Source organism: Sus scrofa, chromosome 13 (assembly GCF_000003025.6).
Source record: "Sus scrofa isolate TJ Tabasco breed Duroc chromosome 13, Sscrofa11.1, whole genome shotgun sequence".
Lineage (NCBI taxonomy): Eukaryota > Metazoa > Chordata > Mammalia > Artiodactyla > Suidae > Sus > Sus scrofa.
In genome coordinates this window covers 123,087,333-123,103,206 of record NC_010455.5, presented here as the reverse complement: position 1 = coordinate 123,103,206, position 15,874 = coordinate 123,087,333, and positions in this window count along the sequence as shown.

The following is a 15,874-nucleotide window of genomic DNA, read 5'->3' as shown; positions in this document are numbered from 1 at the left end:
ACCTGCACCACAGCAGCAACCAGAGCCATAGCAGTAACCATGCTGGGTCCTTAACCCGCTGAACCACCAGGGAACTCCCTGGGTGCATTTCTTAGAAGAGGTACCATAACTCACATCTTATTCTCATATTCTATGACCTGATAAAGGTTAAGGACCAATACTTTATATATAAAATGGGAAGAAGAAATATGAGTTCATTTATTCTTATTTTATATCAAATGAGGCAAAACTGATTCAAACTGTTGGGTTCTGCAAATAGCAGTGGTTAATAAGAAGAAAACTTTCCATGGAATTCCCATCGTGTCTCAGCAATAATGAACCCAACTAGGGTCCATGGGGATGCAGGTTCGATTCCTGGCCTCGCTCAGTGGGTTAAGGATCCAGCGTCGCCGTGAGCTGTGGAGTAGGTCAGCAGCTTGGATCTGGCATTGCTGTAGCCATGGTGTAGGCCAGCAGCTGTAGCTACGAGTTGGCCCCTGGCCTGGAAACTTCCATATGCTGTGGGTGTGGCCCTAAAAAGCAAAAAAAAAAAGAAAAAAAAGGAAGGAAGAAAGAAACTTCCAAGGTATCCTATCCCATTGTTTAAGATGCACTTGCTTAAAAAAAGGCTTATTTTGTTGTTAATCATTTTAAAACTATTCTTAAACCTTCTGAATGGCATTTTAAAAATGTATTCTAATAGTAGCTGACTCTGACAAGAACTGCATATTAGAAACACCCTTGACGCTTTGCCATAATACTCCAGCTTTAAAGGTGAGACTAATGATGTTCTCTAAATCAGGAGAGCCACCATGCAGCTGCGGTTGCTATCTACTTACTCATTTCCAGCAGGAACAGGTGTGGTTGCAAGAAAGAAAGTGAGGGATCCTAAACTCCCCTGATTAATGATGTTACAGAAATGTGCATGCAAATCACACTCCACCGCACTGCAGGAATCTGAATTTCTAGGGTCTAACATTTGTCTTTCAAATAGACACCTAGAAATCAGAAATATTTTGGAGATTCACTAGATTTTCTGAACCCTCTTGGTAGCCATTGATGAAATGAATATAAATCAAGTTCTCTGAACTGTGCTAAGAAACAGTTTTCAGAATTCCCATTGTGACTCGGCAGGTGAAGAAGCTGATGCAGTGTCCTTGAGGATGCTGGTTTCATCCCTGGCCTTGCTCATGGTGTATCTGGCATTGTGTGAACTTTGGTGTGTGTGTGGGTTGGAGGTAGAGGGCAGATGTGTCTCAAGAACAGAATAGTCTTTAGCTGTTCTTGGGCATGTCCATGCCAGCTGCTTATTTTGCCAGTTTATGTGTATTTTGGGATTAACAGACAATTCACACAGCTTCCTGGCAGGATAGCAACACTGCACGACTCTGAAGGATGCCAGGTACACATGTTCCAAGAGGCTACCATTTACATAGAAATAATGGAATAGCACCCCGGGAATTGTGCAACACCCAGTATTGTTTCCAGGGCACTGTGTAGAGGCTTCAAGCCAAAAATGGTTTCTTCTGTTTATTACTCTAAGTGTCTTTCTAAACATAGTTAGTTGACACAAGTAGTAAGTCTCCATTTAGATCAGTGTCTTCAGTGGACCAGATTTTTAGAAAAAGATTTCAGTTGACCCTGGAACAACACAGGTTTTGAACTGTGTGGGGTCCACTCATAAGCAGATTTCTTACCACCACCACCTCCACCTGCAGCGGTAAATTCTTCGGTGCTCCACAGTCCAAAGCTGGTTAAGTCTACTGATGCAGAGGAATCATGGATACTGAGAAACTGCGTGTATGGAGGGCCCACTATAAATTATAGATGGATTTTTGTTTTTTTGTCTTTTTGCCATTTCTTGAGCTGCACCCGCGGCCTATGAAGTTTCCCAGGCTAGGGGTCGAATTGGAGCTATAGCCGCCGGCCTATACCACAACCACAGCAACATGGGATCTGAGCCGCATCTGCAACCTACACCACAGCTCACAGCAACGCCGGATCCTTAACCCACTGAGCAAGGCCAGGGATCGAACCCGCAACCTCATGGTTCCTAGTCGGATTTGTTAACCACTGAGCCAGAACGTGAACTCCTATAGATGGATTTTTAGACTGAGTGGAGGGTCAATGCCACAACCTCCACCTTGTTCAAGGCTCAATTGTACATCTTGTCTGTTCTTAGTATTTTCTCCTAGCACCCTGAGAAAGAGGAACACGCAAGAGATGAACAGGGTTTTTCATCCTCGTCAAAGAACATCAAGCCATTTCAGTTATAATATGTATTCGTTCTCTTTCACCAAACTTAAAATAGCCTGGCAGAGTGAGTGCCTGAAAGCATCTGATAAAATGACATGTGCAGAGCTAAGGCAATCTACCTGTGCTCATCTTTCCACCTTCTCTTAACAGAACACAGAAGCAATTGCTAATTCTCTACGAAATGTGAGATCCTTAGGATGGGGTACAACAAAACTTTCTCCAGCAAAATCATAAGTGCACTTGGATTCCTGAAAACTGCCAAGGACTAGAGCATTGGTGATTTGTAAGTTTTGGCAGAGCCTGTTGGCTGTCTCCCAATGTTTCTCTTCTTCAGTGGCAATAAACTTCTCAATTTTTAGCTGAGTAGTTGGTTGCTCAGAATAAACAGTAATATTGTCAGCTTCTCTTGCATACGCTTGTGAGCATGTGACTAAGACCTAGACAATGAGATGTAACTGACAGTGTCACTTGGCAGCCTTGGAGAACTTTCCTTAAGGATAAGATGATACACATCCTTTTCCTGTTTCTTTTTTGTCCCTTCCTCCATCTTGTTGTTTGGAATACAGATGTGAAGGCTGGAGTTCCACCCATGATACTGCACCACAGAACAAAAGTCCCTAGGGATAGCAGAGGGCTGTGAAGAGTTTGGTCCCCCAGAATCTTCCAACAGTCATTTGTGAGAGAGAGAAATCAACTATTATCATGGGCAAGACACTGTTATTGTAGTTCTTAATCCCTCATAGATGACTCTTATTCTAACTAATGCAAGTAGGGTCCAAGAATCCACTAATGAGTGGGTTTCATTTGGGCTTATTTTTTTTCTTAGTGCCATAAGTCATTCATTAAACAAGATTTCTTGTTTTAAGAAAAAAAAATCGCTAGTGTGATGTGTTTTTTTCACACATGATGTTGAATGGCTCATAAACTTGTATGTTATATGTCACATATAATTCTCGTAGGCAGTTCATGGAGACATCACTAAGAACCTGAGCATAATTTAAAAACTAGAGCCCAAGGACAAAGGTCTCTAGGGATAGCGGAAAGGATGACATGGACATTTAGTAGGAAACAGCCTCACAGACCTACTTGGACCTCGTATTGATTCCAACCTAATTAGAGATAAAAACATTCACAAATAAAATGTGAATAATAAAATAAAAACAAAGTATGTGTTATCAGAAGGAAAGGTGGAAAGGAGTTCCCTGGTGACACAGCAGGTTAAGCATCTGGTGTTGTCATCATGGTGGACTGGGTCGCTGCTGTGGTGCACGTTTGATCCCTGGCCTGACCAAGGAGGTAAAGGACCTATATGCCGAGAACTATAAAACTTTAATCAGAGAGATCCCTGGCCTGGGAATGTCTACGTGCTGAGGGCATAGGCCCCCCCCCAAAAAAAAGAAGAAGAAGAAGAAGGAAAGGTGGAAAGAAGAGTAATTTGAGGAGCAATATCCTTCAGCACTGACCAAAAGAGAGATGCTAGATCTGGGGTGCACAAACCTTCTTCTTACTAAATCAAAGATCTCTAAAATGGGGTGTTTCTACCCAAGGCAGTGTGAAAGGTTATCTGTAAGGGTGCATACAGGGAATATTTAGAACTACCCTTGCTGCTTATTTTTGTCCAAAAAATAAGAACTCTTTGTCAACAGTTCGTGTGCACGTGGACATTGTTCTTCTCACCAGGCTGCATCTACACAGCCGCACATCAGGAATGAAGTGTCCTGAGGGCAGCAGGTGAGTTCATGTGACATCCTCTCTCTTCCATTTGCTTTCAGTGTATTGATAAACATCGCAAATTATGTCTGCTGGGATGAGTGGATATTTAGACTAAATTATTTAACTAAATAAACCCTCACAAAAGACTTCTTCAAGGAAAGCACCCTTAAATAGATTCTTTGAAAGAAAGCACAATTGCAGGTCACACAAATAACGCAAGCAAAGGTGAACAACAAGAGAACAGCAGAGCTGGTAGTTCTGGAATCAGCTTTTTGTCAGCTTCATTACAACATAGAACGATTTTGTCAGGTCAGGCAAGCAGTCAGCCAAAAAACTGGAAATTATCAAGAAGATTGTTAGAAATATGGATTTAAGGCCTACCACTCATGATGAAGCTTGCTTGTGCTAAGTGTGTACCATGCCTTATATTAGTTAATAGTATGAAACCATCACTTATTAGCAAAATGTTGTAATGTATTATTTATTTCATCACAATCTCATTCTTTATAAATTTCTATTTTACTGTTTTTAAACTGTACACATATGTCAATATAATAGTTAAAATATATAATTTATAAACATCCTATTATTATGCATTAGAGATGTATGCTCAAAATTTATGCAATGTGCCACCCAGATCCTCCTTTAGGAATGAAAGTTCTTTTTCTTCCAGTTGCTAGGAATGCTGCCAGAAAATAGCCTTCTGTGGAGATTGCCTTGTTCAAGGGTACACCTTCTTTCCTAGGTAACTGGCATTCAGTGACTGCTCAGTACAGGAGTACAAACACCTCTAAAGGGCTGAAGTAGTGCGGGAGCTCCCAGTGACACTGGGCTGAGGACTTCATTGGTATCCAATTGCAGCTCAACCTCTGCTTCTGCTCATTCCTGCCTCCTCCCCTCTCCTGCACAGGTGCTGATCCCAAGAGCACCCCCTAAATATTCTGCACACTCATCTCTATCTCAGGGCCGGCTTCCCAGGGAACCCAAACTACAACCATGGAGGTGCATGATCAAAGATATTTGGAAACCATTGATCCATATGCTATCAACTCTTTGGTATTTTTATAATAGACTTTTTGTTTCACATGTCATCAATTTTTGTAAGTATCTGTGTGTTCTAGAAAAGAATGTGCATTCTCTGTTTGGTAAATATGGGATTCTGTTCTAAGATTAAGCTTGGTAATTACATTAGTCAGGTTTTCTACATAGCCCTGCTGATGTTTTATCTATAGTCCTGCCTCCTCCTGTGATTGAGATCAATTACCCAGCCAAAGTGGTGACTCCTTTCCTTGACACAAAAAGCCAGAAGTGACTGAATGGGCACATATAGCTTTAAAAGGATCTTACTCTGTCCCTGATGGAAGGATTTCTCTTCTAGGAACCAGGTCTTCTAGATCTCAGTGTGTTAACTTCTGGTACAAGAAGTAAAATTCTCCAAGTGGGTCACTGGCGGTGATGATAAATGGGGCTGCTTCTACTTTCGATCTTTGGTTCCTATAACCTTGTATTCTCCTCTTAGAAACATAGCACCATATTATTGATTTACAGTGTGAACTGCATCCTAACACACGGTACCCCATCTTCACAGGATATAATCTCCAAGTCCAAGTGAGCACCTTCAAGTAATGCCTTCAAATAAGGCTATTTTATTAGGAGCAGTAGTATCTTCTGAGTGGTGTAGTATGTGATCTAAATAGGGAATCCATAGTCATATGCCTACGTCTGATCCACCTTTGTTTTAAAGTGTGTCCTTTGGTCTGATGTAATATTATGTGGGCTCTTATGTCACTACTTCCGAGAGGTCTAAGACTTAGATCGAAGTCCTTGGAAAATGAAGCCCTGCAGCCAGGAAGCGAAAACCCATACACAGAATATATATCCATTTAAGTCAAGATGAACCACTACCCTGCTGACCAAAGAGTAGCTATGTCATTGGCTTATCACCAAGTGGGTGGGTGGTCTCACAAAGACAACTTGCATTTGGGGCAAGGTGTACATTCAGCAATTAGGTGAACCCTGATGAGTGGGAGCCCATTCTGTTGGGCTCATGCAAAGCTTCATCCCCACAACAAAGCCTGTTGGGCCGCTTGCGCCGGCACTAAGGTGGGCTGGTTGATGTCAGATAGCCTCGTTCACTCTATCTACTTGGCTGTCTAGTTCATCTTCAGTAGTAGATGTGTTCTGGAAGGTATTAATATGTGATGAACAGCTCTTTACACTTAGGACCCTCTCCATCTGTGCAGCCCTTAATTCCCTAGTTCTTACTGTCTCCTATCTTCCAATATTTCTCCTCTGGGCTCTGACTAACCATCCAAGCCATTGCCATTTCCCATTCATTCTTACCTCAAGCCACTGCTCTGAGTCTTTTCTTTCCTTATTCCATCACCAGCCATGACAATTCTGGTATCTCTACTTCATTACGTGTGTGCTTTCTCCAAGCCTCCAAGAGCCAGCCTAGCAGTGAGTTAGCAGTGTGTCCTGGAGTCTGCCAGGGTGTTTAATCCTGTATCATGGAAAGGGTTTCCATATCAGTAAACTCACCAAACTAAACTTTATGTCCTGCCACTCTTGACCCAGCACCCTCAGGAGCCACTCCCAAGCATGCTTTCCCCCAACCTCTGCTAACACATATTGACTGCATCCTCTACCTCCTTGAGGATCTAATCCTTTCTGCCCTTAGTCTTAGCACTTTCCCGATAGGGTTATTTTGTGGCTTAACTCTATCATTCTGATGCCCAGGAAGGGAGTTATTTCCTGAGCTGGGCATGTGTCATGCAAAACAGAAGTGTCCATATTGTCTTTGAGCAAGAGGGGAACACAAAGATATAGGAAGAAGTCTGGGCCCCCTTTGCAAGCCCAAGGCATTCAGGGGAGCTCACAATTTGACATTTTCAAATTCACTGACCCAGATGTCCCCATTCCCAGTCACAGGGTCACAATTCTTCTCAATCAAGGCCCTAACCTTAACAATGCAGGCTTGCTGTGAGAATGCACCCTTCTCTGAAAAGGTTTCCCTCATAATTATGTCCTGGACCTGAGCCACTGCTTTTTCTGCCCTGTGACTGCAGGAGAGAAGTCTTTTACATGCCACCAGGGAAGTCCTCTGATGTTCACAGTTTGTCTTAGATTGGTAGTTAATCACCTTCACACTTTTTATTGTATTTCTCCACTACAGGAATAGCCCTCAGCAGCAGCCATCGGAATCCATGTAACTGCAACTTCCTGTAACCTCTTGGATGCCTGAGATACTGTCCTTATTTCCTTCTTCGGATCTCCCACCCCAACATCTTCACTGGTGACAGTTTTAACTTTTAAACAGTTACAACATGCTAGGAGCTTTCATACTCCATGTACCATCAGAATCAGATGACATTTTGTTGTTGTTGTTGTTGTTGTTGTTGTTGCTATTTCTTGGGCCGCTCCTGTGGCTTATGGAGGTTCCCAGGCTAGGGGTTGAATCGGAGCTGTAGCCACCGGCCTACGCTAGAGCCACAGCAATGCGGGATCCGAGCCGCGTCTGCAACCTACACCACAGCTCACGGCAACGCCGGATCGTCAACCCACTGAGCAAGGGCAGGGATCGAACCCGCAACCTCATGGTTCCTAGTCGGATTCGTTAACCACTGCGCCACGACGGGAACTCCTTTTTTTTTTTTTTGTAGATGACATTTTTGTTGCCAGTTGGCTGGTTTATAATCCAGCTCTAAAATCTCATTTTGGATTTTGCTTCCTAGGACCACTTCTGTTAGCAATTGGCATAGAACGAGTTTCCCAAGAAAGAGACTCTGAAATAGAGATGTCCATGCAGGAAGGCTGATGGTGAGTGCTCTTGGGAAGAACATCTGTAAGAGTGAAGAAAGCCAAAACTGGGCAGAAGGGGAGTTGAACTGTGAGGCAGATGTAGCAGAAGCTTTAGCAGATCTTTGGAGAGCTCTGAGGCTCAGACAGCCCTTCAGAGATGTCCTGAACTGAGGCAAGGGGGTTGGGCTTTTGTACCCCTACCTTCACTTGCTTTTGGTGTGGGTCGCCAATGGGGAGGGAGGCATGGCCTTGGACAAGACATCTACCATCAGTCAATATGAATATCCTTGGAGGAACCCAGGTCTTAGCTTCTCCCAGGGAATGAGTGCCTTGGTACTGAAGGGGGTTCTGGGTGGTGCACTGGAGCATCCAGCACATGGCTCCTGCCCTGTAGACTTTCCACATCACCCACCTCACACCTTGTCCCTGCTTTGGTCATTAGCCACAAGAAGCCCCAAGCTCACATTGCCTTGATGTTATCTCCATACAGAGCTGTGCATCCCCCAGCCTGATGCCTTATCTGCCTCAGTTCTCCATATCCTTCCCTTGAGTCCCCTAAAACTCAGGATTTGCATCAGCAAAGTCTCTTCTAATCTTAAAGTGTTCTCTGAATGTTCCTTCGTCTTCTTGGCCTACATTCTTAGAGTCTTCAAGGGAGTCTCCAAAGAGTGGCTTCGCCAGCCAGCTTCTGCATAACTGAGAAGTAAAACAAAAAGTAATTATGGGGATAAAATAAAATAAAATAAGGTAATTACGGGGGCCAAATATCACCTTTCTTAGTGGTATCCACATTAAGTGTTACCCATATTAAGATACTAAACCCATATTGGAGGATGTGGCTTTAGTGTCTTAACCCTGTAGACTTGGGAACACTGCACCTGGGAATTAGGCCTCCCAACACAGTCACCACGGCACTGGTCCACACATACATTCCATTTTTTTCTCTCTCTCTCTCTTTTTTTTTTTTTTAAAGCTCTCGTTTATGTAGTTTTAAATAATGCTGTATTGTATTAATGTCTCAGAGTCATTTCAGAAACATGAGCAGTATATTCATAAAAAAATAGAGGTAGGAGTCTCAAAAATAGATGCCTGATAATAGGATGTAACATGCGTTATGTGCCAAATGAATGATGTAGAAGATGACTACTGGAATTCAGAGAAGGAGTTGGCCACTAAAAAATTAATGCCCACGAACCTCGAGGAGGCTAGCCTATTACAAAACACTTCCCCGGGGCATTCATTTCCCCGTTTTTCTAGATGACTATTTCACACCCCCTCTTTTTCTGCATTCCATTGCCTCCTTCTCTGCTGGTGTCCTTGCTTCTTTCACGGAAAAAACAGAGGCTGTCAGAAGAGAACTTCCACCAGTACCCACCAACACATCCATCCTCCCCCCTGCATTTGTGCTTACATATTCTGCCGTCCCTCCTTTTCTGTGAACCAATTGTCTGTGTGCCTATCGACTCCACTATGCTCTAGTACCATCTACTACTCAAATGCACCACTTTTCACCTACTCAAATGCACCACTCCAGCGATCTTCTCCTCTTCCTCCTGCTCTATCAACTTCCTTCTTTCTATAGCTTCTTTTCAGCCAGCATAGGAACAAGCTGCAATTTCTTCCATCTTGAAATAAAAAAAAGAAATCGTGTTTTTAAAAAATATCTCCTCTTAAAAGATCTTGATCCCATCTCCCCTTCCAACTACCAGCAAGCTTTTCTCTTCTTTCTTTCACAGCAAACATTACTCCAGACTATTCTCATTGTCCCCCCTCTTGCTTCTTTCTCAGTCTCCCTTGAATCTATTTCAGTCAGACTTGTATCCCCACCACCCCACTAACAATGCCTTTGTCAAGGTCACCAGTGGTCTTCTATTGCTGAATCCAGTGGACCTTGTTCTCATCTTACTCAACTCATGGGTCATTCCTCTTCCTCGAAAAGCTAGCTTCACCTGATTCCAGGATACCAGGAAATCTCTGTATTTTTTTTTTAATAAAATTTTTTTTATCGTTTAATTTTTTGGGGAAATCTCTTGATTTCCTCCACCTCCCTAACTTCCTTGTTAGTCTCCTCTGCTGGCTCCACCTCCCTCACCTCTAAATGTTGGAAGGTCCCAGGGCCCAATCGCTAAACCTCTTCTTTTGTCTATGTACATCTACTTTCTTTGTGATCTCATTTAGTTTTATGATTTTAAATATCACCTACACACTGAAGACTTCTAAATTCATTACTTTAGCCTAGGCCTCTCCCCTGTTTGGCTGCCTATGACATTAAATTTGGATGTTTAATGGATATCTAATATTTAACACATTCAAAAGTGGGCTCTTGTGGAGTTCCTCGTGGCTCAGCAGGTTAAGGATCTGGCATTGTCACTGCCATGTCTCTGGTTACTTCTGTGGCATGGATTCGATCCTTGGCCCAGGAACTTCCACATGCTGCAGGTGTGGCCAAAAAAGTGAGCTCTTGATATCTGCCAGTGCCCCAAATATAGGTCTTTTGCAGCTTACCCTGTCCCATCCTGCCAGGTGTCAGGGCATAAATCTTAGTGTCATCCTTGACTCTTTATCTCACTCTACACAGTGAATCCATCAGCAAATCTCAGTGACTCTACCTGCACATGTATCCAGAATCCAACTGTTTACCTCTGCCTCCTCTGCTATCCCCCAGGTCTAAGTTATCTCCCACTCAGGCAATAGCATCCTAATGGGACTCCCTGCTTCCCTCCTTGTTTTTCTGTGATCTTGTTGACACACCAGCCAGAGCAAGCCTTCTATTCAAAATCCTCCAGTGGCTTTGCATTTCGTTCAGAATAAAATTGAGATTCTTTTTTTTTTTTTTTTTTTTTTTGTCTTTTTGCCTTTTCTTGAGCCGCTCCCTCGGCATATGGAGATTCCCAGGCTAGGGGTCGAATCGGAGCTGTAGCCGCCGGCCTGCTCCAGAGCCACAGCAATGTGGGATCTGAGCCACATCTGTGACCTACACCACACAGCTCACAGCAACGACGGATCCTTAACCCCCTGAGCAAGGCCAGGGACCGAACACGCAACCTCATGGTTCCTAGTCGGATTCATTAACCACTGAGCCATGATGGGAACTCCTTGAGATTCTTTACTTTGCCACCAGACCCTACATGATCCAGCCTCCTACCTCCCTGACTCCATCTCCTATTTCTCTGCTCTGAGCATTCTGCCCCAGCCAACTGCCTTGGTGTTCTCTGAAAACACCAGGCAAGCTCCCACCTGAGGGCCCTTGCACTTCTTTTAATGTCTACCTGAAACTCATGGCCCTCAGCTATCTCCATGGCTCACTTTCTCCCTTTTTTTTTTTTTTCCGGAAGTATTTATTTATTTATTTACTTATTTTATTTTCCAACTGTACAGCAAGGGGATCAAGTTATCTTTACAAGTATACATTACATTTTTCCCCCACCCTTTGTTCTGTTGCAATATGAATATCTAGACATAGTTCTCAATGCTACTCAGCAGGATCTCCTTGTAAATCTATTCTAAGTTGTGTTTGATAAGCCCAAGCTCTCGATCCCTCCCACTCCCTCCCTCTCCCGTCAGGCAGCCAAAAGTCTGTTTTCCAAGTCCATGATTTTCTTTTCTGTGGAGATGTTCATTTGTGCTGGATGTTAGATTCCAGTTATAAGTGATATCATATGGTATTTGTCTTTGTCTTTCTGGCTCATTTCACTCTGTATGAGAGTCTCTAGTTCCATCCATGTTGCTGCAAATGGCATTATGTCTTTCTTTTTTATGGCTGAGTGGTATCCCATTGTGTATATATACCACATCTTCTGAATCCAATCATCTGTTGATGGACATTTGGGTTGTTTCCATGTCCTGGCTATTGTGAATAGTGCTACATTGAACATGTGGGTGCACGTGTCTCTTTTAAGTAGAGTTTTGTCTGGATAGATGCCCAAGAGTGGGATTGCGGGGTCATATGGAAGTGCTATGTATAGATTTCTAAGGTATCTCCAAACTGTTCTCCATAGTGGCTGTACCAGTTTACATTCCCACCAGCAGTGCAGGAGGGTTCCCTTTTCTCCACAACCCCTCCAACATTTGTTATTTGTGGACTTATGAATGATGGCTGTTCTGACTGGTGTAAGGTGGTATCTCAGGGTTGTTTTGATTTGCATTTCTCTTACAATCAGCGATGTTGAGCATTTTCTCATGTGTTTGCCAGCCGTCTGTATATCTTCCTTGGAGAACAGTCTATTCAGGTCTTTTGCCCATTTTTCCATTGATTGATTGGCTCTTTTGCTGTCGAGTTGTGTAAGTTGCTTATATATCCTAGAGATTAAGCCCTTGTCGGTTGCATTGTTTGAAACTATTTTCTCCCATTCTGTAAGTTGTCTTTTTGTTTTCTTTTGGGTTTCCTTTGCTGTGCAAAAGCTTTTCAGTTTGATGAGGTCCCATGGGTTTATTTTTGCTCTTATTTCTATTGCTTTGGGAGACTGACCTGAGAAAATATTCATGATGTTGATGTCAGAGAGTGTTTTGCCTATGTTCTCTTCTAGGAGTTTGATGGTGTCCTGTCTTATATTTAAGTCTTTCAGCCATTTGGAGTTTATTTTGGTGCATGGTGTGAGGGTGTGTTCTAGTTTCATTGCTTTGCATGCAGCTATCCAGGTTTCCCAGCAATGCTTGCTGAATAGACTTTCCTTTTCCCATTTGATGTTCTTGCCTCCCTTGTCAAAGATTAATTGACCGTAGGTGTCAGGGTTTATTTCCGGGTTCTCTATTCCATTCCATTGGTCTGTCTGTCTGTTTTGGTACCAGTACCACGCTGTTTTGATGACTGTGGCTTTGTAATATTTTTTGAAGTCTGGGAGAGTTATGCCTCCTGCTTGGTTTTTGTTTCTCAGGATTGCTTTGGCGATTCTGGGTCTTTTGTGGTTCCATATAAATGTTTGGATTGTTTGTTGTAGTTCTGTGAAAAATGTCCTGGGTCATTTGATAGGGATTGCATGGAATCTGTAGATTACTTTGGGTAGTATGGCCATTTTTACAATATTGATTTTTCCAATCCATGAACATGGAGTATCTTTCCATTTCTTTACATCTTCTTTGATTTCTTTGATTAAAGTTTTATAGTTCTCAGCATATAGGTCCTTTACCTCCTTGGTCAGGTGTATTCCGAGGTATTTGATTTGGTGAGGTGCAGTTTTAGAAGGTATTGTATTTTTGTATTCCTTTTCTAATATTTCATTGCTGGTATACAGAAATGTGACTGACTTCTGAATGTTAATCTTATATCCTGCTACTTTGCTGAATTTATTAATCAGTTCCAGTAGTTTTTGGGTTGAGTCCTTAGGGTTTTCTATGTATAGTATCATGTTGTCTGTGTACAGTGACAGTTTGATCTCTTCTCTTCCTATATGGATGCCTTTTATTTCTTTTGTTTGCCTAATTGCTGTGGCTAGGAGTTCCAAAACTATGTTGAATAGCAGTGGTGAGAGTGGGCATCCCTGTCTTGTTCCAGATTTGAGTGACTTTCTCCCTTTTTAAACTTCTGTTTCAATGTCAACTTGTTAGAAGGTCCTTCTGACTACCTCACCTGCAATAGCCACCATTCTCTTCCTTGTCACGCCCCTCTCTGGAACCCAGCATTTTCTTCATACCATGATTAGTATCTGACGTTATACATTTGTTTATTTGCTTATTTTCTATGCTCCCTCCCCCAAATGTAAGCTCCTTGAAAACAGGCATTTTGGGTGTTTTGTTTGTTGTGTCTGAAACCCAGACCAGTGCCTATACATAGGAGACCCTCAATATACCAGTTGACCCTTGAACAAGGCAGGGGTTAAGGGTGTTGACCCCTGTGCAGCTGGAAATTAATGGGTAAGATTTGACTCCCCCAAAACTTAAGTACTAATAGCTTACTGTTGACAGAAAGCCTTATCTATAACATAAACGGTCGATGAACACATATTTTATATGTTATATGTATTATATGCTGTATTCTTATAATAAAGAAAGCTAAAGAAAATATTATTAAGACAATCATAATGAGGAGTATGTATTTATCAATACTATTAGTTTATGTTGCCTGTTTACAAAGTTAGTCATCTGTCTGTCAGTACCTACCTCAGTATTGTCTTATGCAATACAAAACATGGTAGATGTTATCTGTATTTCTAACACTAGACATCCAAAATGAAAAAGTGACGCAGGAAAAAGAATTTGTATTTGTTTACAGGTAGAGCACTTCAAAGTTGATAAGAAAGAAGAAAAAGAATTCGTATTTATTTACAGGTAGAACAATTCAAAAATTGATAACAAAGAAGCAGCAATATGATTGCCTCATGTAGCCTGGTTGATACACAAATGAATGAATTGTGATAAAATGTTTATGGCATAGAGTATTACAGTTATATTAATAATACAGTATTGGAGAAGAGACTTGTGGCTGCCTGATGGAAGGGGGAGGGAGTGGGAGGGATCGGGAGCTTGGGCTTATCAGACACAACTTAGAATAGATTTACAAGGAGATCCTGCTGAATAGCATTGAGAACTTTGTCTAGATACTCATGTTGCAACAGAAGAAAGGATGGGGGAAAAATGTAATTGTAATGTATACATGTAAGGATAACCTGACCCCCTTGCTGTACAGTAGGAAAATTTAAAAAATTATAAAAAAAAATACAGTATTGGAAACACTGTTACATTTTTAAAAGCCCACTTACCTGTCATCCTAGGGTGATATCCAGTTGAACCAGTTACAAGAGAGGCATACTGTACAGTAATGTAATTGGTGGACATGAAAGCTAAACAGTAAGAAAACTAACACATTATTAATTTTATACTATAACTCACCTTATGCTTATGTTAGCATAGACTACTATCTACATATATTTCATGCATTCGTGATATTCCTTTTCCTTAAAATTTTCAATATATCCAGCCTATGCGATCCATTTGTGAATCGTTTCAAATCGTTGCAAATTTCCAAAAAATTTTCCAATATATTATTGAAAAAAATCTGCACATAAGTGGACCTGTGCAATCCAAATGCATGTCGTTTAAGTGTTAACTGTATTTATTGAGGAAGTAAAAAAATCTTAATTTACCCCTTGCCTGGCTCTAGCCATTCTAAAATATCACACAGTGGGTATTTTCTGCACAGTGGATATTAGCCCAGACTATCTTCGGAACACTAAAGGAAAGCTGTAGAAAGATTGCTATCTATTGTCTGTTTAAATATTGTCTAGGACAGCTTAACATAAAGTGGAATAAAGACTAAATTTCTGTTAGTACCCTAACTTTTACCTTGTTTACCCACCCCTAACTATAGAACACAAGATCCAATAAATTTTTTCCTGATATGTGATTTACATTAAAAAATGCTTAAAAAGAACTAAAAATAAAATTAAATTTGGTTGTACAATATAAAATTCTCTTTATTTAAGACAATGACATTACATAAAAGAAATAAAAATTCAAGAATATTTATTAGAACATACGAAAATTTGAAATCTGAACTGTTGGGGAAACTCCGTTTTGCTACACTATTACATTTTTAGTTATCCAGCTAGTCCTCAGAAACATCTCATAATTTAGATTCTATATCAGAAAATGGAACAAACTTTATGAAGTAAAATTTAAATAAATCATTCTATGAACTGGGTATATTTAGAGGTTTTTCCAGCAATCCCCACTAGATGGTGCTGCTAAGAAGTGTTCTTAAAAATTCCAGTTTACACACCCATTTTAAACTAAGCAAAAGAATATAATTCATATGTTTAATGATGGTTCTATAATGACATTCATTTTTAAAACTTTTGGCAAGTGTTCTGTGGGCTCCTAGAGCTTTCTGAGTGGATGTGATGTGGGTCAGTTTCATAAATAATAGGCAGTCCGAGTAGGTAGAAATTGGAGATGGAATTTCAGCGGTAACAGCATTTGAAATTATTAGATTTCCAGCGATCATCATGTACTTTGCTTCCAATAACCTTTCTGAAACTTAAAAAATTTACATAAGATGCACATAATTTTCTCGTCGATCTTATTCAATCTACAAAAGTGAGTATTGTAGTACCTTTGCAAGCAAAAAGCCCAATTTATTTTCACGTGGTTCATGAAAAGCTAGCTTTATTAATTCCTTAAAATATGGGAA